This window comes from Budorcas taxicolor, chromosome 18 (genome assembly GCF_023091745.1).
Source record: "Budorcas taxicolor isolate Tak-1 chromosome 18, Takin1.1, whole genome shotgun sequence".
Taxonomy (NCBI): domain Eukaryota; kingdom Metazoa; phylum Chordata; class Mammalia; order Artiodactyla; family Bovidae; genus Budorcas; species Budorcas taxicolor.
The window spans coordinates 61,264,143-61,290,500 of record NC_068927.1 but is presented as its reverse complement, the minus strand read 5'-3'; the positions used below and the strand labels follow the sequence as shown (position 1 = coordinate 61,290,500).

General features: G+C 42.9%; 1 protein-coding gene and 1 non-coding gene across 2 annotated transcripts in view; one reads left to right on the top strand and one right to left on the bottom strand.

The window, feature by feature from the left end:
* Nucleotides 1-22,282, bottom strand: part of LOC128064124 (zinc finger protein 91-like) — a 46,210-nt gene extending 23,928 nt beyond the window's left edge. The window contains exons 1-2 of the mRNA XM_052656918.1: nt 22,232-22,282; nt 20,047-20,104 (exon numbers count right to left, since the gene is read on the bottom strand). The gene's annotated coding sequence lies outside the window, so the exon portion shown is untranslated. The remainder of the gene's footprint in view (nt 1-20,046; nt 20,105-22,231) is intronic.
* Nucleotides 22,283-23,067: 785 nt separating this feature from the next.
* LOC128064246 (U6 spliceosomal RNA) lies at nt 23,068-23,174 on the top strand. The gene has a single exon (XR_008200963.1). It is a non-coding gene; the product is annotated as a U6 spliceosomal RNA (small nuclear RNA).
* Nucleotides 23,175-26,358: the final 3,184 nt, after the last annotated feature.

Sequence of the window (26,358 nt, the reverse complement as noted above, 5' to 3'; positions counted from 1 at the left end):
GTATAAAACAGAACCTGAAGCTTAAAATAAACATGCAGTCCCGTACCTTGAGTCAGAGGCTGCATCATTCTCTGCCGACACCGCTCATCTCTTCAGGATGATTTCCTGGCTGCTGGAGCTGGACTCCAGCACATGTGTATGCAAAATGCATCATCAATGAAACGTGAAGCCTGGACTGAGCACCATTCAGAAGAGAAAATCATCGCCTCCCCAACTCTTTCTTTCCCAGCCTTACTAAGGTGTAACTAACAAAACTGGTATAAATGTACTGTGTACAAAGTGATCATGGGATAGACTCATACACTGAAAAATTATTATAGTCGAGGAAGTTACACATCCACCTATGACTACACTGTATTATTTCCCTCTGGGTGAATTTCAAGGATATAGAAGCACTACCGGCAGCATGCAGTACCTCAGATCCCCAGAACTTACTTATTTTACAACGGAAAATCTCTACTCTTTCACTACCAGTGCCCCATTTCCCCCTCCACCCACCTCCTGGTAAAGCCTTATTACTCGATGGCTCTATGAGTTTGACAGTTCTAATTTCCACATAGGGTCTGTCCTCCGTTGTCAAGCTTATTTAACTTGGCATACTGTTCTCTAGGTTCATTCATTCTGGCATAGATGCAGGATCCTTGATTTTTACATTTATATACAGAGAAAAAACAGTTCATGAATATACAGGATATAATAAGTATTTCTATACTACACTTTTGTAATCTATTCTTTTGTCAAGAGACATCTGGGCTATATGTATGCCTTGGCTACTGCAAGTCCAGTCACACCTATGGGACTGTGGACATATCCCTGAAAAACTGATTGCTTTTCCTTTGGATATCTGTCAGAAATGGGTTGGACAGACTGTAGGCCTGTTCTATATTAATTTGTTAAGGAACTTCCATTTTATTTTCCAACATAGCAGTACCATTTACATTACCACCAACAATGCAGTTAAGATTCCGTGTTTTCTGTACTGTGCTGTATGTGTGCTTATTTTGGGAGGGACAGGAGTGCATAGAACTCAGCCTGGCAGCAAGACATGTGCAGCTGCATCTTCTAGAGGACAAGGTTCCAGGATACAGATCACTGTGACATCGCTGCTCTCTGATTTTTTGGAGCCATCCTCCCCGACGTCACAGGACTTTATGACTCTTCTCAGGTTGGGCCCAGAGATTCCTACCAAGCAGGACCACCTTATAACAAGCATTCTGTGATCTTAACCTTAGAACTCCTATTTTCCCAGTGGGACTCAAAACAAACTTGCAGACTTTCATGGTGTCCAACAGAGTGTCCAGAGCCAATAATGAGCCTCGAACCCTCTTATACAAACAAAAAGCATCCCAAGCCCTGATAGCTCATGCATGAGGCAAAATACAAAAGAGGACACCCAAGGATCCACAGACACAGGACACCATATTTTCATTTACAGTGAGTGATCCAGGTCAAACATCGAAATCTCCAAAGACTATGAAAAAGAGGGATAATTCCAATGATGCACATGGCCCACTGAGACCTCAGCATCTTCCAAGGAAACACTCCAGATTCTCTTGGTATCTTCCCAAATGCACATGAACCTTTCTGCACTGGCAACCCCAAGTACACAATGATACCAAAGTTGATGCAAAAAATGACCTGAGATTTTCCGTTACTCTACAGTGCCTGCCTGCTACAAGAGCCAACAAAAGCCAGGGCGTGGAGTGGATGCTGGGGGCACCTGCTAGAACCAGCCCCTCAAGCCCAAGGCTCCCATCCTCCTACACCCACAGCTGCCCATGAGCTCAGCCCAGGCCACAGTTCTAACAGTGGAAAAGACTTCTCTTGGCTGAATTCTACGTTCTTGATTGCTGCTCACATGTGGTCATGAGTTGTGAAATCAAACCTGTGCAGGCTCAGCACTGCTGTCCTGGGGAACAACAAGCTCAGGCAGTAGAACCTCAAACCACTCCATGTGGGCTCTCCAACAAACCTGCTTCCAGGTGCTCCAGCCTGGAACGAAGACATTCTCTTCCAGCAGATCCACACACCCCTTGTCCCTGAAACTACACTTGGGATGGGTGCACACTCCATTCACTGGGCTCACCTTGATGCCCCCAAGTACTTCCACAGCCATCCTGCAGACCCCACCAGGCTCCCTCCACTTTCCCCATTTGTCTACCTCTCCTCCCTCATGACTGGACTAAGCAAGACTAAAGCGCACAGGGGTTTCCTGGCAAAGGGGGTCACAAGAGGAGTGCCCACTAGCTACCACCCAAAGGACACTGCACATGCAGTATGAAAATCAAGAGACTGGCCCTCCTGCAAAAGTCTGCCACCACCTGGGGACATTATGGAGTCCACGTACAAAGGCATTTGAGATGAGGAAGTCTCAAAGGAAGGGTCTCCAGGTCTCACTCTCTTCTGTTTTCTCCACCCACACCTACTTTGAAAATATTCTAGCTCTTGAGGGGTGCGGGGGGCAGCGTCTCCTTCCTACCCCATTAGGTTTTGGATTTCTGCTCATTCTCAGTGCACTGAAATCACAACGCTGACACTGAGCACATGAACTCCTAGATGGCAAAGCTGCTGTCCACGATGGTGACTGATCCTGGCTGGACAGAGCTTAGATCTGGGGGCTGCAGAGGATGAAACCCAGCAGACAAAACATGGGGACATCTTAGCTCATTGCTTGAGGACACCAGTTCTGTAGGGCTTTTCAGGACTTCCTATATTTCTTGGCTCATCTTTTGAGTAATTAAGTAGTCACATGGGGTAAAGATCAATTACAGCTGAAATGTCCAGAACATGGGAAACATCTTCATCACCTGCCCTGTTCTCTTGGTCTTCCCTGAGGATTATTCAGCCCAACCCATAGTCCTGTCATCTACAGACATTTCCAGTAACCGGTACTGCAGCCACATTGGGAAGAAGAGGTGTAGGGAACAAGGTATACAGAAGGTTGAGAAGTGCTTGCAAACGAGACTCTCAACCAGGGCTGAACATTCTTGCAAACGAGATGTTCTGCCCAGTGTAGGGAACTAGGTTTAAGGAAGGTTGAGAAGTGCTTGCAAATGAGACTCTCAACCAGGGCTGAACATTCTTGCAAACGAGATGTTCAGCTAAAAATCCTGTTTGTTCCTGTGGGAAAAGAACATTTCTTGCACACAAGGATGTTTCTCTGGTTCCTCAAAAGGAACAGACCCTGGGACAAAACTGATTCTAAGTTGATAAGGAAGTTCCCCAAAACAAAGTCTTAGCTGCAGTAAATAAGTCAAGGTAAAGGTTATCTCGCCCTGCGCCTGCGCACTGTATAGTCTTTGAATCATAGTGCTTGGCAACTTGCCCTGTAGGTTGTTGTGCAAGGGATATAAAGTAAAGTAGCTGTAAAAAGCAAGTGTTAAAATATAAAGACTTAAACCACTCTGCAGTGTTGGTGTTTCATTCCGTCGCCAGCATCTGGCGCCCAACGTGGGGCTCGACGGAACCGAAAGGGTAAGCACCCCGGGGCAAAAGGCTGAAAGGGGGACTTTCGGGAAATAGAGAAAAAGAGAAAAGAATAAAAATCCGAAAGGGTGAACACCCCGGAGCAAAGGCTGAAAGGGGGACTTTCAAGAAAAAGAGAAAAGAATAAAAATCCGAAAGGGTGAACACCCCGGAGCAAAGGCTGAAAGGGGGACTTTCGAGAAAAAGAGAAAAGAATAAAAATCCAAAAGGGTGAGCACCCCGGAGCGAAACGCTGAAAGGGGGACTTTCGAGAAAAAGAAAAATAAGAGAAAAAGAACAGAAAAAAGAGAAGAGAAAAAGAACAGAAAAAATAGAAAAGAAAAAGAAAAAACTATGGGGAATTCCCCGTCTTTAAAGTCACAATATATGGAGCTGGTTAAGGGGCTCCTGCATTCTATAGGAATTAAAACGTCTACTCGCCACTTGAGTGAGTTATTCTGTCTTATAGAGCAGCATTGTTATTGGTTTCAATATCAAACAGAAGTATAGCTAAATTTGAAGGAATGGAAAGTGGTGCAGAAAGAGTTAAGAAGGCAGCATCAAAAAGGAAATGTGATTCCTTTAAAGCTGTGGACTCTATGTAGCGCTATAACGCAGGCTTTAAAATTAATGGCTGCTGATAGTGAGGCCATCTCATGTTCTCTTAAAAAGCAAGATCCCCTGTATGAAGATATGCCTATGAGTGAGGAGAAAGAAGATGAAGGTGAAAGGGGGGCTTCATCTTGGCCTCCACTCAAGATGATAGTAAAGATTCATCCACTGAGTCAGATAGAGATGTAAGTTCTGGGGAGGATTCAGATTCTGTAGAGGCAATGACTACTGCCTTTCAGAAGGTTTTATCAAATAAAAAGCGAACTTCCAAGGCTGTTAAATCTTCTGCACCACTCTACGCATCCCTATTACCAGTAGCTGCCGACAAGGCTGAGGTAGGGAGAGAGAATCAGCGATTTACATTTCCTGCTACTATGTTCTACGATGATGATGATGATCTTCCAGCGCCCCCTGGAGGTTTTGTGGATCCACCTCGCCTCTTTCCCATTATACGTCAGCATGATGCACGGGCGGGAATGATTAATGTTCAATATATGCCTTTGGAATATAAATTTTTTAAAGATCTTAAGGCCACTGTTTCTCAATATGGTCCCCAATCTCCTTTTGTATTATCAATGTTAGAGAATGTGGGAACTTCTAAATTAATTCTTCCTCTTGATTGGGAATCTATAGCTCAAGCTGTTTTAGAAGGATCTCAATGGTTACAGCTTCATAGTTGGTGGGAAGAAGCAGCCCGAAAACAAGCTAGGATTAATGAGGGACAAAATCCACAAGGTCCTTTAGAAGGTAAGTTGATGGGAGAAGGGCAATATCGAGCCTTGAGGGAACAAGCCCAGTACACAGATCAGGAATTACAACAGGTGCGTCAGGCTTTCTTAAGGGCATGGCGTAAAGTGGTACCTACTGGACAGGCTCAACCGTCTTTTGTGAAAACTATACAAGGTCCTAATGAGCCTTATACAGATTTTTTGGCCCGCCTTCGGGTGGCTGTTGAACAGTCGGTCGGGATGAGATCTCAAAAATTTTGCTTGATACATTGGCATATGAAAATGCTAATCCAGAATGTAAAAGGATTTGGGGACCTTTAAAAGGACAAGGGGCTTCTGTGGCTGAGTTTATAAGAGCATGCTCTGGAGCTGGAGGAACTGAACATCAAGCTTCTGTTTTTGCAGCAGCTATGGCAAAGGTTGTGAAACCTCAGAGGGGAGGAAACTGTTTTAATTGCGGGAAGCCAGGACATTTTCAAAAAGATTGTAAGAGACGAAAAAATGAGCCAAAAAATGAGCGATTGCCAGAAAAGCGACAGCCCTCAGGTCTTTGTAGGAGATGTGGCAAGGGAAAGCATTGGACTCAGGAGTGTAAATCTAAAACTGATCGGGAAGGGAATCCCTTAAGAGCCCCTTTGTCGGGAAACTTCCCAGTGGGCCTAAGCTCCTGGGGCCCAGGAACAATACCGGGAGCTCCTTGCCAGTTTCCTGCACAGGTCAGTGCCAATCTCGACAGCCAATTTCCTCGAATGGTGCTCAAATGATGATTTCAGATTTGAAGGCTGCTACATTAGGTAGTGCAGCTGCAGATCTTCCATTAGCTGAAAATGTTCTTTTATCCCCAGGAGGAGGTATTTATGAATTATGGACTAATGTTTTTGGCCCATTACCAAGAGGAACTTTTGGGTTAATTTTGGGACGAAGTAGTGCAACATTAAGAGGATTGATTGTATACCCAGGAGTAATTGATTCTGATTATGTCGGGGAAATTTTAATTATGGTTTCTACATCACAAACTCTTTCTTTACTAGCAGGGGAACGGATTGCACAACTTCTCTTGTTACCTTATCACCCGTTTTCTTCATATTCAAATGAGAGAGTCGGTGGTTTTAGAAGTAAGGGAAAAAGTATATTTTGGGAAATGCTTATTAATGACTCTCGTCCTTTAATGTCACTGATTATTGAAGGTAAACAGTTTGAAGGATTAGTGGATACAGGAGCACATGTTTCGGTTATTTCTCTCCAGCAGTGGCCTAATGACTGGAAAAAAGAAAAAAAGTCCTCTTGTTTTAACAGGTTTAGGATCAATAGCAGATGTGTGGAGAAGCACTCAACCTTTGTCATGCCAATTGTCTAGTGGAAACAAAGTATTTATTTCTTTTTACATTGTTAATATACCTATTAATATCTGGGGAAGAGATCTTTTATTTTCTTTAGGAACAACGCTCACCATCTCGTCGGAAAACTTGTAGCCACTGCTCAAATTCCTCCAGCTCTCCCATTGAAATGGTTAACTGATGTCCCTAAATGGGTTGAGCAGTGGCCGCTTCCAAAAGTGAAGCTCGAGGCTTTAGAACAATTAGTAAAAGAACAGCTTCAATCTGGCCATATTGAACCTTCTACGTCTCCTTGGAATTCTCCTGTTTTTGTCATTAAGAAAAAATCTGGTAAATGGAGAATGTTGACTGATTTAAGGGAAGTTAACAAATGTATAGAACCTATGGGAGCTTTGAAACTAGGTCTCCCTTCTCCTGCTTTGATTCCACAGGATTGGTCTTTGATGGTTTTAGATTTGAAGGATTGTTTTTTTAATACTCCTTTGCAAATAAAAGATAGAAATAAATTTGCTTTTACTATTCCAGTGTATAATCATGGGCAGCCCGTAAAACGTTATCAATGGACAGTGTTGCCTCAAGGAATGATTAATAGCCCTACACTTTGTCAGGAGTTTGTTGATCGTGCTCTTACTACTGTGAGACAACAATTTTCTAATTGTCTTCTCTATCATTATATGGATGATCTTCTATTGGCAGCTCCTAGTAAAGAGGAACAAAATAAATTTTTTACTCATGTGAAGAAAGCTTTAAGTGATTTTAATCTCCAAATTGCTCCCGAAAAAATTCAAACTGAATTTCCTATTTCATATTTAGGTGCTATTTTGGAATGACAAAGAATAAAACCTCAAAAAGTCCAAATTAGATGAGATAATTTGAAAACTCTTAATGATTTTCAGAAGCTTTTGGGTGATATTAACTGCTTACGTCCCATGTTGGGGATTCCTACACATCAATTGCGTCATTTATTTTCTACTTTGGAGGGTGATACTGCTCTTAACAGTCCTCGATCTCTTATTTCTCAAGCAAAAGAGCAATTACACTTTGTAGAGCAACGGTTGAATGAAGGGTTTCTTACTTATCTACAACAGGATCAACCTATATATTTCATAGTGTTCCATACTCCCTATTCTCCTACTTGAGTTATTGCTCAATCTGCAGGGTTGATTGAATGGGTATTTTTACCCAATAACTATACAAAACAGCTTACTACTTATCTGGATAGAATTGCTTTCCTTATTTTGAAAGGTCAAGGCCGTATTACCCAGTTAATTGGAAGTGACCCTCAAACAATTATTACTCAACCTACTTCCACCCAGATTTCTAATTGCTTACAGTTTAATGAAAATTGGCAGATAGCTCTTGCATCTTATTCAGGGACTTTTTCTAATCAATATCCTCAATCTAAAATGATAAATTTTCTTCGACATACATCAATGGTTTGTATATCTCCTATATCTAATATTCCAGTTGAAGGAAAAACTATTTTTACAGATGCCAATAAAAATACTGCTGGCTATTGGACTGATACTACTTCTAAAGTTGTTCCACATTCCTTTTCTTCTGTGCAGCCTGCTGAACTTTGGGCCATTTGTCTGGCATTACAGGATTTTTTTGGTATTCCTATTAATATTGTTTCTGATTCTAAATATGCAGTCTTCTCATGTACTTATCTTCCTGAAGCCACTCTACCGGTAACTTTAAAAACTAATATTGATAAATTATTTTTTCAGGTTCAACAATTGTTAATTAGGCGAACTAACCCTGTCTTTTTTAGTCATATTCGAGCTCATTCTTCTCTCCCCGGACCATTATCTCAAGGAAACGCAAATATAGATGCCCTACTTTATCCTTTACAGTCTGCAACACAAGAACATTGCTTACATCATACTAATTCTAAAGGGTTACAAAAAACTTATTCTTTAACATGAAAACAAGCTCAACGCATTGTTCGTTCTTGTTCCATATGTGCACCATTTATTTTGCCCTTTGCCCCTCCTGGAGTAAATCCCAGAGGACTACAATCTAACCAAATCTGGCAAATGGATGTTGTTTTTATTTCTTCATTCAGTAAACAGAAATATGTTCATCATACTATAGATACTTATTCTCATTTTCAATGGGCTACAGCTTAAGTTCAGAAAAGGCAGATTCTGTTATTACTCATTTACTACTTTGTTTTGCTATTATGGGCATACCTATAGAATTAAAAACTGATAATGCTCCCGCATATCAATCCTCTAAATTATCTCAATTTTTAGAACAATATCATATTAAGCACACTTTTGGTATTCCTTATAATAGTCAAGGACAAGCTATAATTGAAAGAGCTAATCGGACTCTTCAAGAATACATTGAAAAAATAAGAAAGAGGAAAAAAGGTGTGATATCACCAAGGGATGTATTAAATAAAACACTATTAACTCTTAACTTTTTGAATGTCTGGAGAAAAAGTAAGATTACTACAGCAGAACAGCATTTTGGCAGTTCAGAAAAGAAGACAAAAAGCTTTAAACATTCCCAGGTATGGTATAAGGATGAGATAAAGGGATGGATTCCAGCAGTACTTCATTTCTTGGGGCGAGGGTATGCTTTTATTTCTGTAAATAATTCCAGGATCTGGGTTCCATTGAGATTGGTGAAGTTGCAGGATGAGCGACCCAATCGTGCACCCGTTTCAGGAACTGTCAATGCAGAGGACTTTCACCTTTGTGACAAGAGAGGCAGGTCCACCGGCATGGGGACAGTTGAAGAAATTGACTCAAGAAGCTGAGAAAACACTGCAGAAAGCAGGACAACCATTGAATCCTACTAATCTTTTGTTGGCCATGATGGCAGTGGTAACTTGTCAGGTAATGTATGTGGAAGCCGCAAACTATACCTATTGGGCCTATATCCCTAATCCTCCTTTGGTGCGGGCGGTGTCCTGGGGTGAAGTAGAAGTCCAAGTCTGTACTAATGAAACTAACTTTTTCCCTCCACCTGATTGTGGAGGGATTGAGCAATTATCCCAGCATGTACAAAATTATAACGTTACTAATCTTACTATAGCAGCTGAAGGTATTCCTTTATGTATAGGAGGGCATTCTTTTGGTCTGTCTACAAAAACACACTCACATCATTCTTATAATACTTGGGGAGTTAATTATAGGGGACAACACTTTGCAGTTTTTACTGTGCTCATTTCTTCTCGTGGCTTTAATACTTCGCAGTCTTATTTAAATAAGAGTAAGAGGATACATATGTCGCTCTGCCCTGCTTCATTTTTTGAAGCATCTTTATCACATCTGGAGTGGGAACATTGCAGGGATCATGACCCTCGTCTAGTTATGAATTTTTCAAATCATGTAATTGTAGATTGGAGTCCTACTCATGGAGAATTTTTAGAAAAATGGTCTAATCGATCTTTAAAACGGCATCGCATAAATGGCACCCTGAATGGTCAAGGAAATGAAACTGTAAAATGGCAACATTTTGCATTGGTTCCACCTCAATTGCAAATGGATGGGCACCCTCAATTACAAGGAGATATATGGAAATTATGGGCAGTGTCAGGTGACCTTACTATATGGACGGAAAACTTGACTTTAAATATTAATGATCCTAAGGGGCCATTTCAAGTTCATTTGCATATTAATAAATCTTACTCTGCTACAGCATGTGTAAAATTTCCTTATTCTTTACTGTATGGGCAATGGATTTGGAATGAAATTTTGGGAGTTATATCATGTTCTGATTGTAACTTGACTCAATGTATAAATCGTTCCTGGTGGGAAAATGTTGAAAACAAGATGGTCCATTCCAGTAATTATTCTTTGGTCATTGTGAAAGCACGGACTGAACTTTGGTTGCCTGTTAATCTTACTCGACCTCGGTCGGACTCTTTTGCTGTTACTCATCTTGTGAATGCTGTACAAACTCTTCTCCATCGATCTCCAAGAATGCTTGGCATTGTCATCGCATCAATTCTCGCCATGGCTTCAGTAACAGCAACAGCAACTGTAGCAGGTCTTGCTTTGCATCAGGGTATACAGACTGCTGATTTTGTCAGGGAATGGCATAAAGATGCTCATTTATTGTGGCAACAACAGCATGATTTGGACGCTCAATTGGCTACTGATGTATTGAATTTACAACACACTGTTTCCTGGTTAGGAAATCAAGTGACTGTGTTAGCTACAAAGAGTGTGTTAAAATGTGATTGGAACTCATCTCACCTATGTGTAACCCCTGTTCCCTTTAATATGAGTGAGGGTTAAGAAAAGGTGAAAAGGTCTTTGGTGGGACACCAGAATTTAACTGCTAAAATTATAGAATTGGAACAAACTATATTGTCAACTTTTAGTAAGACGCTGCCTGATATTCTTGGTTCTGATATACTGAAGAGTCTTCAAGAAGGATTAGATAACCTTAATCCTTTAGGGCATGTATCTACATTGTTAACAACATTCTTTGTGAATACTTTGTTAATTACTGCTTTATGTTTTATTGCTTTTATAGTCTACCTGCGCTGGCAAAAAGGGAAACAATTGAAAGAAGAAGCTTTGCGTATTCAAGCGCTTATTCAGCATCTACAAGAAAAGAAAGGGGGAGATGTAGGGAACAAAGTATAAAGAAGGTTGAGAAGTGCTTGCAAATGAGACTCTCAACAAGGGCTGAACATTCTTGCAAACGAGATGTTCAGCTAAGAATCCTGTTTGTTCCCGTGGGAAAAGAACATTTCTTGCACACAAGGATGTTTCTCTGATTCCTCAAAAGGAACAGACCCTGGGACAAAACGGATTCTAAGTTGATAAGGAAGTTCCCCAAAACAAAGTCTTAGCTGCAGTAAATAAGTCAAGGTAAAGGTTATCTCGCCCTGCACCTGCGCACTGTATAGTCTCTGAATCATAGTGCTTGGCAGCTTGCCCTGTAGGTTGTTGTGCAAGGGATATAAAATAAAGCAGCTGTAAGAAGCAAGTGTTAAAATGTAAAGATTCAAACCACTCTGCAGTGTTGGTGTTTCATTCCGTCGCCAGCAAGAGGAATACTATGAGCCCTAAAAAAGGGGAACCAGGAAGGACTCAAAATAACCCATGAAGAAGGGCATTAATTTCTGCTGATGGCAACTGATACAGAGGCAATAAACCTGGGTAACATGAGAGAGACTGTTAGGAGGGGATGGAGAGACCTCTCTGAGCCTAGACTTGAAGGGTGACAAAGGGCCTGAGGCACGGTGACCTGAAGGTGAGAAAAGGAACTACAATGTCAGACAGAAATGTTTTGGGTATTTGGAAACAGAGAAAAGGTAAATGAGACCAGGATAGGCTGAACCACGAGCAAAGGGTCAACTCCCAGAATGAGGTTGGAGACACTGACAGGGCCCTGAGCTTGACAGACGGCTGTGGAGAAACAGTAAGGAGTCAAGCTTTTGACCCAAGAACAAATGAAAGCCAGTGGAGGTCTGAATGTCAGGACATAAAAAAAAAAAAAAACTCCCTTCAGATTTAGCCTTATTCATAGAAGTCATCTAATTCTGAGCCTGTGATCCTGCCTCCATCCTAGTTTTCCTTTTCGTTTTTCATTCAGGGAGGACTGGGATCTATTTAAAATTCTCATTACCACCAGAAACTCCCTTCAAACCAGAACTGCCACACACAGAGACACAGCCAATTAGCTAATCATTTCAGGGGTCAGCGTTGCTCACGCTCAGAGATTCCAGTCTAGTCTCTCATCTGCATGTTACAAGTGGGCTCCCTCAGGCCCGTTTATGAGAAGGTCTGAACTGAGTGAAGAGAACCAGGTATAACTGAATAATGAAATGGGAGGCTGAAGGGCAATTGGGCCAAGTTTGTCCTTAATGCCCATCCCATTTAAGACCAGGAACATCTGTCATGTATCTGAGCAAAAGAAACTTTTATTTCAAGATTGGGTCAAACTGATACCAAGCAGGTAATTCTTTATTATATGACTGCAGTAAAATATTTTTAAAATACAGAATTGTATATATTTATCCATTTGTACAACAAACACTGTAAGGGGTCAGCTTGGGAATAGGATCTGAGCAATCTTTTTCATTATGAAGAGAGAGGCTCTGTTGGAAGGTTCCAGGTCAATCCAGCCCATCCTTCCTCATTTGCACAGAAAAGTCACAAAGGGACCTGAGGGAAACATCTTCATATCACCTCACAGCTCACTTTTTTTTCACTGATCATCGAAAATGGAGAAAACAGACCATTAGACTAACCAGTTAAACTAGGTGGTTTTCTTTTTTTTTCATTTTTTGAAAGGAAAGAATGAAGCATTTTGTTGGTTTTATCATGTTAAATGCTCTTTTATTTTTCCATTTCTCAAAGAAATGCCTTTAATTTCACAAGATCTAATGTCATACCTCCGTCATTCTCTGGTAAAGAGCTGAGACAAGAAATATCCATTTGTGTGTGCACACATAAACACATACACACAATTCATGTCTTTCGTAAAACCACAGTTGAAAATATGTCTATTTTATTACAAGATGTGGAGAGGGTAACCAGCAGGAAGGCCAGGGGTCTCCAAATGGAGGAAATAGGCTGCAAGTGTCAGACATTTTTCTCTCTCTTAAGCAGAAGGAGGAAACAAACTAGCGAAATTTTTTTCCTTCCCTATAAAATCTAAAAGGAGGTTTCTCTTAAAATACTGTGTTGTTATAATGACACCTGGGGTCAGACTCTCAAGACAATCAGGACTGAAGGTGCCCGGGGGTCCCCACACAAGCTCCTGTCCTAATTACACCTGAGGAACCCCGGGTATTAGTAACTGTGGGGGGCCAATCCGTCGATTTCCTTTTAGATACTGGGCAACTTCCTCTGTGCTTATTGAAGCCCGTGGCCCACATCCTTCCCAATCCGCTTCCATAATAGGACTGTCTGGACGAGCCAAAGGGTATTATTTCAGTTATTCTTTATGTTGTAACTGAGATTCTGTGCTATTTTCACACGCGTTTCTGATTGTGTCAGAGTCTACCTCACCCCTTTTGTGGAGGAATATACTGAACAAGGTCCATGCCTCTGCTTTCATAAATATGGAGCCCTCCCTTTCTCTACCTTTAGTTGAACAAAATGTAATCCTAGAGTATGGGCTGATGGAATATCTGTGGGTCGAGCACAAAATGCTATTCCTGTAGTTGTCAAGCTCAAAGACCCACTTATTTCCACATAAGAAGCACTATCCACTGAAACCTGAGGTAAAGGAAGGATTAAAACACATCATCGAAAATTTTAAGGAGCAGGACTATTAGTTCCCTATAACAGTCCATGCAACTCTATTTTGGGTATAAAGAAATCAAATGGGAAATGGAGACTAGTTCCAGATTTGCAAATAATAAATGAGGCTATAGTTCCTTTACACCTTTTGGTGCCTAATCCTTATACTCTATTGTCTGAAATTCCTGAACGAGCCAAATATTTCTCAGTAACTGATTTGAAAGATGCTTTCTATTCTGTGCCTTTGGCGGAGGAAAGTCAATTTCTATTTGCCTTTGAAGATCCTATGCAGCCAGCTTCTCAGTTAACCTGGACAGTTTTGCCCCAGGGATTTCGTGACAGTCCTCACTTATTTGGACAAAGTTTGTCACAGGATCTACAGAACTTTAACAGCTCCGAAGCAGTCGTGTTACCATATGTAGATGATATTTTGCTCTGTGCTGAGACAGAGGAAGCTTGTTCCGGAGCCTCAGATTTCTTAAACTTTCTGGCAGGCTGCAGTTATAAGGCATCAAGAGAAAAGGTTCAGCTTTGTCAACAATCTGTTAGATATCTGGGCCTAATCATATCAGAAGGGACTAGGGCCATAGGCCCTGAGAAAATTAAATCCATACTAAATCATCCCCTACCTATGACTTTAAGACAATTGAAAAGATTTCTGGGAATCACAGACTACTGTCATATTTGGATTCTGGGTTATGGGGAACTTGCCCAGCCTTTATATAAACTTATAGCTGAAATTTAGCAGGCCCAAACAGACAAACTGCTTTGGTCTCCAGATACTCAAAAGGCTTTTAAGGTTCTTCAGACTGCCCTCCTGCAAGCTCCCGCTTTGAGCTTGCCTACAGGGTCAGGATTTAATTTGTTTGTCACTGAAAGAAAAGGTATGGCCTTGGGAATTTTGACACAAGCCTGAGGGCCTCACCAGCAAACTATTGCTTATCTAAGCAGAAAATCAGATGTAATTTCACATGGTTGGCCTCACTGCCTAAGAGTTATTGGGGCAGCGGCTTTATTAGCACCTGAAGCTTTTAAAATAATTAATCGACAAAATTTTATTGTCCTGACTTCTCATGATGTGAGTGGAATCTTAAATTCTAAGGTTAATATTTGGATGACAGACAGTAGGCTTCTTAAGTATCAGTCACTGTTGTTAGAAGGACCAGTAACTAAACTTAAAGTCTGTGGACATTTAAATGCTGCCACTTTCCTTCCTGAGAAGGCAAATGAAACACCTGATCATGATTGTTCCCAATTCCTAACTTTAAACTATGCAGCTTGGGAGGATCTAATGGATACCCCATTAGACAATCCTGACAAGGAAGTATTTACAGATGGCAGTTCTTTTGTTCGGGATGGAAAGCATAAAGCAGGTTACGCCGTGGTGACTGCTGAACAGGTTTCAGAAACAAAATCTCTCCCCCAGGGAACCAGTGCTCAGTTAGCGGAGCTTGTGGCTCTGACCCCGAGCTCTAGAGTTAAGCAAAGGGCAGCGAGTAAATATCTACATGGATTCTAAGTATGCTTATTTGACTTTACATGCTCATGCTGCAATATGGAAAGAAAGACAGTTTAAAACAGCAACAGGAGAACGTATTAAGCATTTCAAAGAGATTGAGAGACTTTTAACTGCTAAGCTGCTGCTGCTGCTAAGTCGCTTCAGTCGTGTCTGACTCTGTGCGACCCCATAGATGGCAGCCCACCAGGCTCCACTGTCCCTGTCTTCTCCAGGCAAGAACACTGGAGTGGGTTGCCATTTCCTTCTCCAATGCATGAAAGTGAAAAGCGAAAGTGAAGTCGCTCAGTCCTGTCCGAGTCTTAGAGACCCATGGACTGCAGCCTACCAGAATCCTCCATACATGGGATTTTCCAGGCAAGAGTACTGGAGTGGGGTGCCATTGCCTTCTCCATTTAACTGCTATATATTGTCCTAAAGAAGTAGTTGTTTTGCATTGCAAAGGGCACAGCAGGGATGGGAGTAAAGCAGCTGAAGGTAATCAGCTGGCTGACTGTCAAGCCAGAAAAGCTGACACTTTATTAAACCCCTTCACTGTAGATGCCTTTGATCTGGACAGATCCTGTGGAACAGGAAAAACCACAATATACTGAGGAAGAATTAGAAAGATATGAAAAAAGACGAGCAAAGATTACAGATAAAGGATGGTTACAGTCTGAGGATGGACGATAAATAATTCCTGAAAGTGCTCAATGGAAAATTCTTAAGGGTTTACAACAGAATTTTCATTTGGGTGCAGAGAGTATTTACCAGATGGCTTCTCGATTGTTTGAAGGTAAAAATGTAATGAAAACTTTAAAGAACGTTATCAAAAGGTGTGAGGTTCGTCAGAAACATTACCCAAAGACTGAGAAGCTAGCAATATCTGGATTACAACGAAGTGGAAAGTATCTTGGAGAGGGCTGGGAAATTGATTTTACTCATATGCCAAAAGCTAATTGATATTCTTGCTTACAAGTTTGGGTAGATACTTTTACTGGATGGATTGAGGCTCTTCCCTGTCATATCAAGCAGGCTAAGGAGGTTATAAAGATTTTAATCCATGAAACTATCCCCAGGTTTGGGCTGCCACAGAGCCTTCAGAGTGACAATGGCTCCGCATTTAAAGCTGCTGTAACTCAGGGAGTATCTAAAGCTCTAGAAATAGAGTATCACTTACACTGTTCCTGGAGACCCCAATCCTCAGGAAAGGTTGAAAAATCTAATGACATTATCAAAAGACATCTGCGCAAATTAACTCAAGAGACCCAGGACAACTGGATTAAAGTCCTACCCATAGCTTTAATGAGGGCTTGAACTGCCCCCAAAAGGAGGGACTGTCCCCCTTTGAATGTAGTTATGGAAGGCCTTTCTTATGCACAGACATCGTTATAGACCCTGAAGCCTTGGAATTAACTAGTTATGTAACTCAGCTCTCAGCTTTTCAACAGGCAATAACAGAACTCTGGGAGACGACTCCTGACCCAGCCTCTGAGTCAAGCAAGCCTTTATGTGAGCCAGGAACCGAGGTCCTCATAAAAACATTGGGATCTGGGGGCCCCATCCCTCAAGCCCCTCTGGGAAGGCCCTTACCAGGTTATTCTTTCTTCTTCCACAGCTGTCAAAGTGCCAGGAATTGATTCGTGGGTACATCACACTTGAGTTAAGAGGTGGCAACCTGACCAGAACTAAGTGACTTCATTTTATGTCTTTACTTTCTATGCTCTGACTTTGTACTTTTCAGACGGGCTTGATAGTCTATGTGAGCCTACTTCTGCTGACTCCAAAAATCCTGAGTGTGCCGTTTGATCCTTAAGACAATGACTTCCTGTCCTGGGCTCACTCCTACGCTGCATTCCACAACTGGTCTAACTGCTGGATCTGCAGAGCGCTTCCCTCTTCATCATGAAAGGCTTTTGTGGTGGACATCTCCACTTCAAGAAAAAGACTTTCTCCAAGTCTCTGAATACCTTCGACAACAATCATATGTGATGCCTCTTCTTCATCTGATGACATCTACCAACCCTAAAATGGACTGATGCAACACTTTGTACTTTAACTATAGACATAAGGTGACGTTTAATTTTGATTATACATTGTCTCGGTTTAATGACTATTTCGCTACACATAAGGCAAATAGGTCTGGATCTAATGGTTTTTTACCTGACGTTTATCAAATATGGGATGAGGTTATATGGCTAACTCCTGAAAAAGGACGTCTAGTATCTACTACCCCTATATGCTGGGAACAAACAGAGCCATCCCCAAAAGTTAGCCAACAACTTCATTACAATGATTGGAAACAATTGGGATTTTTGCCTCAGGAAGTATGCAGTGTAATCATTTCTATGTCTTCCAACCCCAATTCAAGTCCTCCCTTTGTCTGGCCAGGCACTAACTGGGACTGGATATCTCAGTCAGCTGCCTTGCTCCAAACAGGACCTATTGGATATGTGGCTCTTACCTATGGGCATGGCTTACCCTTGGTTGGATAGGGAGATGCACCCTGCGTCTAGCCTTTACTCACGGCTTTATATTTTCAGAGGTTCCAGAAAAGCCTACTAATTTACCCCACCTTAAAACTCGGTGGGCAAGGTCTGTATTTCACTGGTATCATTATTTGGCTGCAGTCTTTGTTCCCTCCTTTGGAACTACAGATGTTATACTACGAGTGGATCTTTGACAAATTTTACTCAACAGGCATTACAGGATTCTCAAAAAGCTATTTCCGCTCTTAATGCAGAACAAGCACAAATTAGAAAGGTGGTTTTACAAAACAGATTAGGTTTAGATATTCTGACAGCTGTGCAAGCAGGAACTTGTGCCATTATTCATACCCAATGCTGTACATATAAACTTGATATGAGCACTAATGTTATTCATTTGACTAAACACATGAACAAGATGATTGAGGCTATGGATATTCCTGAAGCCTCAACTGCCTCATTTTGGGAGATGTTAACTAGTGCCCCATGGTGGAAAACTATCTTACTTACAATAATTCTGGTTGTTTTGTTTTTGCCGTTTGCTCCCTGCATCTGTAACTGTGTAACTGGATTTGTTTCTAGTTGCATGAAAGCTTTTAAGTTACAAATGGCTGTGTTAGAGGAAGCACACTGATTGAAACCGCCCACCCTGGCCAGGCACCATAGTAACTATCTGCATGAGTTGTTTTATGACAGGAAATCCTGATAAGGAATACAGAACTAATGAGCCACCTCCAACCTGAAGAGTTCAGGAAAGGTCGAAAGGAGACAGAGTGTCTGTCCACTTCCCAGAATCTCTCTGGCTAGCATCCATCTTGGCTGAGCCATGCGTGTGCCACCAGGAAAGACTCCAAATTAGAATGACTGGCCAAACACCACCCTGAAACTAAACTCATCACCATAAAACCCGAGACTGCGACCCACACGGCTGAGCAGTTCTCCTGGGTTCCCTTACCCTACTGCTCTCCACCCAGGTGCCCTTTCCCAATAAAATCTCTTGCTTTGTCAGCACATGCGTCTCCTCAGACAATTCATTTCCAAGTGTTAGACAAGAGCTCAGTTTCAGACCCTGGAAGGGGTCCCCCTTCCTGCAATAGTTGCTCAAACTCCTGCTACGGCTGCAGCTGCTTCCAACTACTATTTGGGGGCCCTAGATCAGACATCTTCGGTATGAGGGTTAGGAGAATATGTTGCCTCAACAATTTAAGGACAACACCCCTTGTCAGCTTGGAAGTAGTTATGGAACAAGAACGATGCCCCTTTTTCTTAGGCAACATAATTCTTCTAAAAGAAAAGGGGGGACTGAGAGGGTAACAGGCAGGAAGGCCAGGGGTCTCCAAATGGAGGAAATAGGCTGTAAGTGTCAGACATTTTTCTCTCTCTCAAGCGGCAGGAGCAAACAAACTAGTGATACTTTTTTCCTTCTTTATACAAATTTAAAAGGAGGTTTCTCTTAACATACTTCTTGCCATAATGACACCTGGTTTCACCTGAAGTTAACTATTCTCAAACCTTGAGTTAACCAATCCATTTTTCTTATGGAAATGTTTGTCTTAAGCTATGTGAGTGGACTATACACTTACCCCAGACTCTGTCTTCAAGTCAGTTCCGCCTAATGGCTGAGAACCTACTTCACAAACCAGTATGTTATACTAAGATATTGTTCCCCTAATCTATGTAAACAAAACGATTTGTATGGTAATCTGCCCTTCTACAAGATTCAAGTTAATCATTGTATGGCCTGGGATGAATCATCTGGTGCCAAGATTATCCCAAAATGTATTTTATGGATGAGGGGCCTGGTGCCATTCTGAGTTTTAAAACTTTCCTTTTCTTCATTAACAGACTGCTAGTGACTATAATGGCACCCCACTCCAGTACTCTTGCCTGCAAAGAGTACTTGCCATGCAAGTACTCTTGCATGGATGGTGGAGCCTGGTAGGCTGCAGTCCATGGGGTTGCTAAGAGTCGGACACGACTGAGCAACTTCACTTTCACTTTCATGTATTGGAGAAGGAAATGGCACCCCACTCCAGTACTCTTGCCTGGAAAATCCCATGGATGGTGGAGCCTGGTAGGCTGCAGTCCATGGGGTCACTAAGAGTCAGACACGACTGAGCGACTTCACTTTCACTTTTCATTTTCATGCACTGGAGAAGGAAATGGCAACCCATGCCAGTATTCTTGCCTGGAGAATCCCAGGGACAGAGGAGCCTGTTGGGTTGCCATCTATGGGGTCGCACAGAGTTGGACACGACTGACACGACTTAGCAGCAGAAGCAGCCCCTCCATTCTTAACCCTCTTCCACCTCCCTCCTCACCTTATCTCTCTGGGTTGTTCCAGAGCACTGGCTTTGGGTACCCTGCTTTGTGCATTGAACTTGCACTGATCATTCTATTTTACATATGGTAATTTACATGCTTCAGTGCTATTCTCTCAAGTCATCCCACCCTCACCTTCTCCCACTGAGTCCAAAAGTCTGTTCTTTACATCTGTGTCTCCCTTTGTTGCCCTGCATGTAGGATCACTGGTACCATCTTTCTAAATTCCATATACATGCATTAATATATAGTATTTGTCTTTCTGACTTATTTCACTCTGTATAATAGACTCTAGGTTCATCTACCTCATTAGAACTGATAAGCAAGGTGACATTTTTGCTAAGTATGGCACAAAATAGTCTAAGATGATTTACTACTTACCAAAGAAAATTTCAAATGTATGAGATGAAGGGAAAAAGCACTCAGGCAAGGAATGAATCTGAAAAAAAATTGAAAAAAAAAAAACTGAGAAATATTTCTAATCTAAAAATCTGGTGTCAAAGTTAAAAATATGTGGAGAATAATCATATTTAGAAAAGGATGGTAAGAGTAGAATACTGGAAACTAAAAAAGCTTATTTCTGAAGTTAAAAATGAGTACAGAAACTGAATGAATTAAGACCTATTCCAAGCTACAAAAAGCACCATACATAAAGAAAACAGAAAATGTGAGTAAGTTTTTTAAAAAAAGTGTTCCTTTAAAATTGTTATCTAATAATGATACAGTGGACAAGAATCTGCCTGACAATGCAGGAGACATGGGTTCTATCCCTGGTTCAGAAAGATCCCACAAGTACAAGCAACTAAGCCTGTGCACAACGACTGAGCCTGTGCTTCAGAACCTGGGAGCCACAACTCCTAAGCCCATGGCAGAATACAGCCCAAAAAATTCATCAAAAAAAAACAATAAAATGGGACCACAGACTGACACTCTAGAGTCAGTCATTTCTTGCCCCAGGTCTCTCCTTCCCCAACCTCTATCTTATGATAGGACAAGGGAAGGGGGTCACTCACAGCTCAGTGAATCAAGCCACTGCCCAGGCTCAACAGGGTTTGCAAATGAAAGTCATCTTCTGCCACAAGTAATAAAAAAAGACACAAGCATTATAGACAGGAGTTTTGAAATTCTCATCCTCCTCTGTATAACTAAAAAAATCATCTGTATCCAAATAACTGGCCACGCCTGGATCGAGCTGACCCCTCTGTTCACCTATTTCATCTGGGTCTCAGTGTCTCACTTTCTCCCCCTCTGCTCTACTGCTGTTCTTTTCCTATTTCCCCCCTCACATGTGTGCTGTCCCAGGCTGCTGCAATTCGTTCCCCCTCGAAATGCTCTCTCTCTCCAACCTTCCTGAGTCTTTCAAAAATCCATACCTATGTCTGCCTCTTTCCTCCCCCATTTCGGCTCCCTCTCTGCGCTCCAGATTACTCCCCTCCTCTCGCTGTGACTCTCCCTTCCTCCCCACTCTCTGGCAGGCCATGTGGCTATCCTTCCTTCCAGCCCTTTCTTCCTCTGCTCCTTACCTTTCTCTGCCAGCACCATAAAACCGGCCACCTCAGATTGAGACTTGAACCCTTGTGGCGGGGACTCCAAACGAGTGAAAACACAACTCGGGACGCTGACCCAAGAGGCCTGGACTGAAACCCGGCCGAACACCAGTTAGGGACTCTCCACCTCTGACGTCCCTCATCGCCCTTCCCTGATACAGGGCAGTTCTCCCTGTGCTGTTTCCCAGTCCCTGGAGATCTGGCTTTCTAAATTGTTAATACTTCTCTATTTTACTCACTTGGCTATTTTCAAGGCTTAACCTCTTCGACTTGACTATCCCTTTGCAAATCCCTCAGCCAGTCTCAGTTTTCCCATTGGTTCTCCCTGATGCTTTTCTCCTCAGCTTCAGTCATTTCTCTCAGTCCTTCTGACTCTGCTCCTCCTGATCCTCCTGCCTCCTGAATTCACTGAGTGGCCGACAGAACGAGACGCCCCCGGACCGGAAGAGCACCTTTTCCGACCGAGTTGAACTGCGCATGCAACAGCACTGGCTGTCACATGGCTGGCCCAGGTCACCTGCCCTATGAGGGGTGAGGGGACGGGCTGACAGGAAAGGGGGCTGCTGCGGGGCAGAAGGACCGGCCTCAGGAGACGCGAGGACAGAAGCCTGGGAGGGAGGGGGCTCAGGAGCGGGGCGGCCTCTTCGGAATCCCAGGACCGGGGAAAGAGCGCGCGGCCTATCTGGGCTCTGCCTCCAGCGGTTGAGAAGGTGACGCGGCGGGCGCGACTCCAACTCGCGAGAGAGGGCTTTACTTGGCGAGGCAGAGGTAAACAAGGGTTTTAAGCAGGAAAATGTCGCCAGAGGCGGTGTCTACGCGCACCGAGGGCCGATACCGCCTCAGCAACACTTAAAACCCAAACGAAAAGATAACTGGGCCGCAACGGCAGCGGCAGCGTTTATTCGGGGCCGAGCACCAGGAGCCAGGGTGTTCAGGTCGCTGGCAGTTCCCACACCATGAGGACGAGTGAGCGGCGGCGGAGGTGGGGACTGGAGGGGTGGCGAGCTCTGCAAACTTACTCTAGAAAGAAGCTTAGGCGCCGCTCGGGGACCTCGGCTGCGCGCTCTCCGACTTCCGGCTCCGTGGGAAAGGGCTTTTGGTGTTAGAGCCGCGGCTTCCGACCAGGGGCGGGGCGAGCACCCGCTGTGCGCACTGTTCGTGGGAGGGGCGGGGCGCGGAGGGGGCGGGGCCTGCTACCTTAACAGCATTAAGTTAAGGTCTGTAACACTGCTCAGGTAAAAGCTTCAAGTTATGTCGGAAGCCAAGATATTTCCTCTTAAAAGGGTTTATTCTCAATAAAAAGCTGTTTTTTAAAACATGTTGTGCTCAGATCCTGCTAGTGAGGCCTCACAAACATGAGGGTGTGAACCTGGACAGTACCCTTGTCAGGAGAAGTTCCTATACCTCTTGGTGAGGCTCAAAGGGCATGGTGATAGTACACGTGAACAACACTATCACAGTGCCCTTCACGCAGGCTTCTCTGGCATCACTCAAAGCCAGAAAAAGATGTACAGGTCAAGGTCTTCAGATACTTTCTCATATCACAGAACACGCTGACCTCTATACTAAGCAGTTTCAAGTGGTAATTCTGTATGCAGCAGGAAACTATTACAACCAATAAGGGAAAGTATTCTCCTTTAAAAATTTTCTCTTACCCAGTAAACCCACACCACAGAGAGTCCATGAGGAGCTGCCCTGTAAACACAGGCGGATTACCACAGCAGAGAAACTGGACATGACTTCGGAGCCTAGAGCCACACACTTCCAAATCAAATTTAAAAGGAAAAATTATACAAACTAAGGAGAAGGCAAAGTCAGGAAGAGTCTACACTCCCAGACTAGATAGACCAGTACAGTGCTCACTTCAGCAGCACATATACTAAAATTGGAACGACACAGAGAAGATTAGCACGGCCCCTGCGCAAGGATGACACACAAATTCGTGAAGCATTCCATATTTTTGAAACGATGCTCAACATCACTCATTATCAGAGAAATGCAAATCAAGACCACTATGACGTACCATTTCACACCAGTCAGAATGGCTATGATCCAAAAGTCTACAAGCAATAAATGCTGGAGAGGGTATGGAGAAAAGGGAACCCTCTTACACTGTTGGTGGGAATGGAACCAGTACAGCCACTGTGGAGAACAGTGCAGAGATTCCTTTAAAAACTGGAAATTGAACTGCCTTATGACCCAGCAATCCCACTGCTGGGCATACACACTGAGGAAACCAGAATTGAAAGAGACAGGTGTACCCCAATGTTCATCACAGCACTGTTTATAATAGCCAGGACATGGAAGCAACCTAGATGTCCATCAGCAGATGAATGGATAAGAAAGCTGTGGTACATATACACAATGGAGTATTACTCAGCCATTAAAAAGAATTCATTTGAATCAGTTCTAATGAGGTGGATGAACCTGGAGCCGATTATACAGAGTGAAGTAAGCCAGAAAGAAAAACACCAATACAGTATACTAACACATATATATGTAATTTAGAATGATGATAATGATAACCCTGTATGCGAGACAGCAAAAGAGACACAGATGTATAGAACAGACTTTTGGACTCTGCGGGAGAGGGAGAGGGTGGGATGATTTGGGAGAATGGCATTGAAACATGTATACTATCATGTCAGAAACGAATCACCAGTCTAGGTTTGATACAGGATACAGGATGCTTGGGGCTGGTGCACTGGGATGACCAGAGAGGTGATATGGGGAGGGAGGTGGGAGGGGGATTCGGGATTGGGAACTCATGTACACCCATGGCAGATTCATGGCAATGTACAGGAAAACCAATACAGTATTGTAAAGAAAAATTAAAAATTAATTAATTAAAAAAAAAAAAGACCAGTACAAGAGTAGAAAACTATGAGATATGGGGGTCTTATATCCTAAGACCTTGAGATGGGACTATTTGGTCCACCCAGAGATGCCAAGCTAAGAGCCTGAAAGATTCACATGTATTCCCTTTGTTGGACTGCTGTCCTTACAGTTTTCCCAAGTAACAGGCACAGAAGATCCAATCCACCAGCTTATTCCACACACCCTGACATGTATGGCAGCAAAAGGAGAACAGCAGAAACGGCTGAGTGATCTCAAGAGGCAGACAGGGACTAAGACAGTTCATTACAGGTTCTGAGGTGCCAGATAAAATTAAACAGCAGCCAGTACTTTCCCATTTTCCGATTCTATCTTCCAAATATGACAACTGTGATGAAAGCAGCACTGGATCAGGGTTTAGACGCTTGGGGCATCAGCTCTGATCTATATGGACTAAGAATTGAGTAGCCAATAGATCCAAGCCCACAAAGAAAGAAGAGGGGGCAAGGCAGCCCACCTCATGCTCCTCACACTCAAGAACAACCAGCTCACAGCAGGGGGATGGCAAGTGTTGTGGATACAAACCTTGCCTTTGTGTCTGATGGAGCTGCAGCACCACTGGCGGGTGAAAGAACACATGATACATGTTGAAGGACAGGCTGAGGACTTGGGGAAAGGTTAAGCTTCCTCTGGGACTTTAATAAACAAACTTCTCTTTGGCCAAAGAGCTGAGAGAGTCAATTCTGAGGTAGGTTGAGAAGTCCGGGGTACCCGAGGAGGAGAAAGGGGTCTGGGGCTCTCAAGGAGGATAGAAAGTGGTCTGGAATTATCAAGGAGGAGAAAAGGACAAACTTTTTTCTTTAAGCCCAGAGCTGATGATTACACAACATAATGACTCTATTAAACTCTGTACTGAGCGGAGACATTACTTTGCCAACAAAGGTCCGTCTAGTCAAGGCTGTGGTTATTCCAGTGGTCATGTATGGATGTGAGAGTTGGACTGTGAAGAAAGCTGAGCACCAAAGAATTGATGCGTTTGAACTGTGGTGTTGGAGAAGACTCTTGAGAGTCCCTTGGACTGCAAGGAGATCCAACCAGTTCATTCTGGAGGAGATCAGTCCTGGGCGTTCTTTGGAACAGAATCTATGTCAGATTTTAAAGCTGAAACTCCAATACTTTGGCCACCTCATGTGAAGAGTTGACTCACTGGAAAACACTCTGATGCTGGGAGTGATTGGAGGCAGGAGGAGAAGGGGACGACAGAGGATGAGATGGCTGGATGGCATCACCGACTCGATGGACATGAGTTTGAGTGAACTCTGGGAGTTGGTGATGGACAGGGAGGCCTGGCATGCTGCACTTCATGGGGTCACAAAGAGTGGGACACGACTGAGCGACTGCACTGAACTGAAGATAATAGAACAACAATGTTTCCTGCTTGAGGACAGGTTTCTCCTTCTTGAGAACCTTCTGACTAATCCTGTCATCTTGAAATGTAAATTCTGGGCATGGGTCTGGTAAAAGCTTTACAACCTTGAGACCTTCTTTTGACTTACTGTAATAGGCAGTTGAGAAACTATATAGCTTCCTTGCTAAGAACAGCGAGGGGGGGCATTCTCCATCCCCCTTCCGATGTGTATGTCAGAAGCTTTCTCTGTCCCATTTCATATTTTAATAAAACTCCGCTACAAAAAAGCTCTTGAGTGATCAAGCCTGGTCCCTGGTTCCAAAGCTATATCTTCTTCTTCGGAGATCATGAATCTGATGTTGTTCACCGTAAGCTATCATTTCTATGTACCATTACAAGACATTTCCAACCACTATTAACATTGTGCTTTCCCCTCTGCCCTGAATCTCATGTCTGTTCACACTTTTGATACATTCCCGTCCATTTGGGGGTCTTGTTTTGTTTTCAAAACAAGTATCTCAAACTAAAATATATGATGTATGAAAAGAGCACACCTAACATTGTTCTCAATGGTGAAAGACTGAAAACTTTGCCTCTGAGAGTGGGAAGAAGGCAAGGACGCACACTCTGCAACACTGTTCGACAAAGGACTGAAACCCCTAACCAGAGCAATTAGACAAGAAACAGAAATCAAAGCTTCCCAAAGTGAAAAATTAGAAAGTTACCTTCTTCCCTAGAGGACAAGGTCTTTTATGTATAAACTGTAGATTCCACACAGACACAAAAAACCCCCTGCCACATCAAATAGCAACTTTAGCAAACTTGCAGGATACAAAAGTCAATCTACAAATCAGCTGCATTTCTATACACAATGAACAATGTGAAAAGAAAATCACATAACAA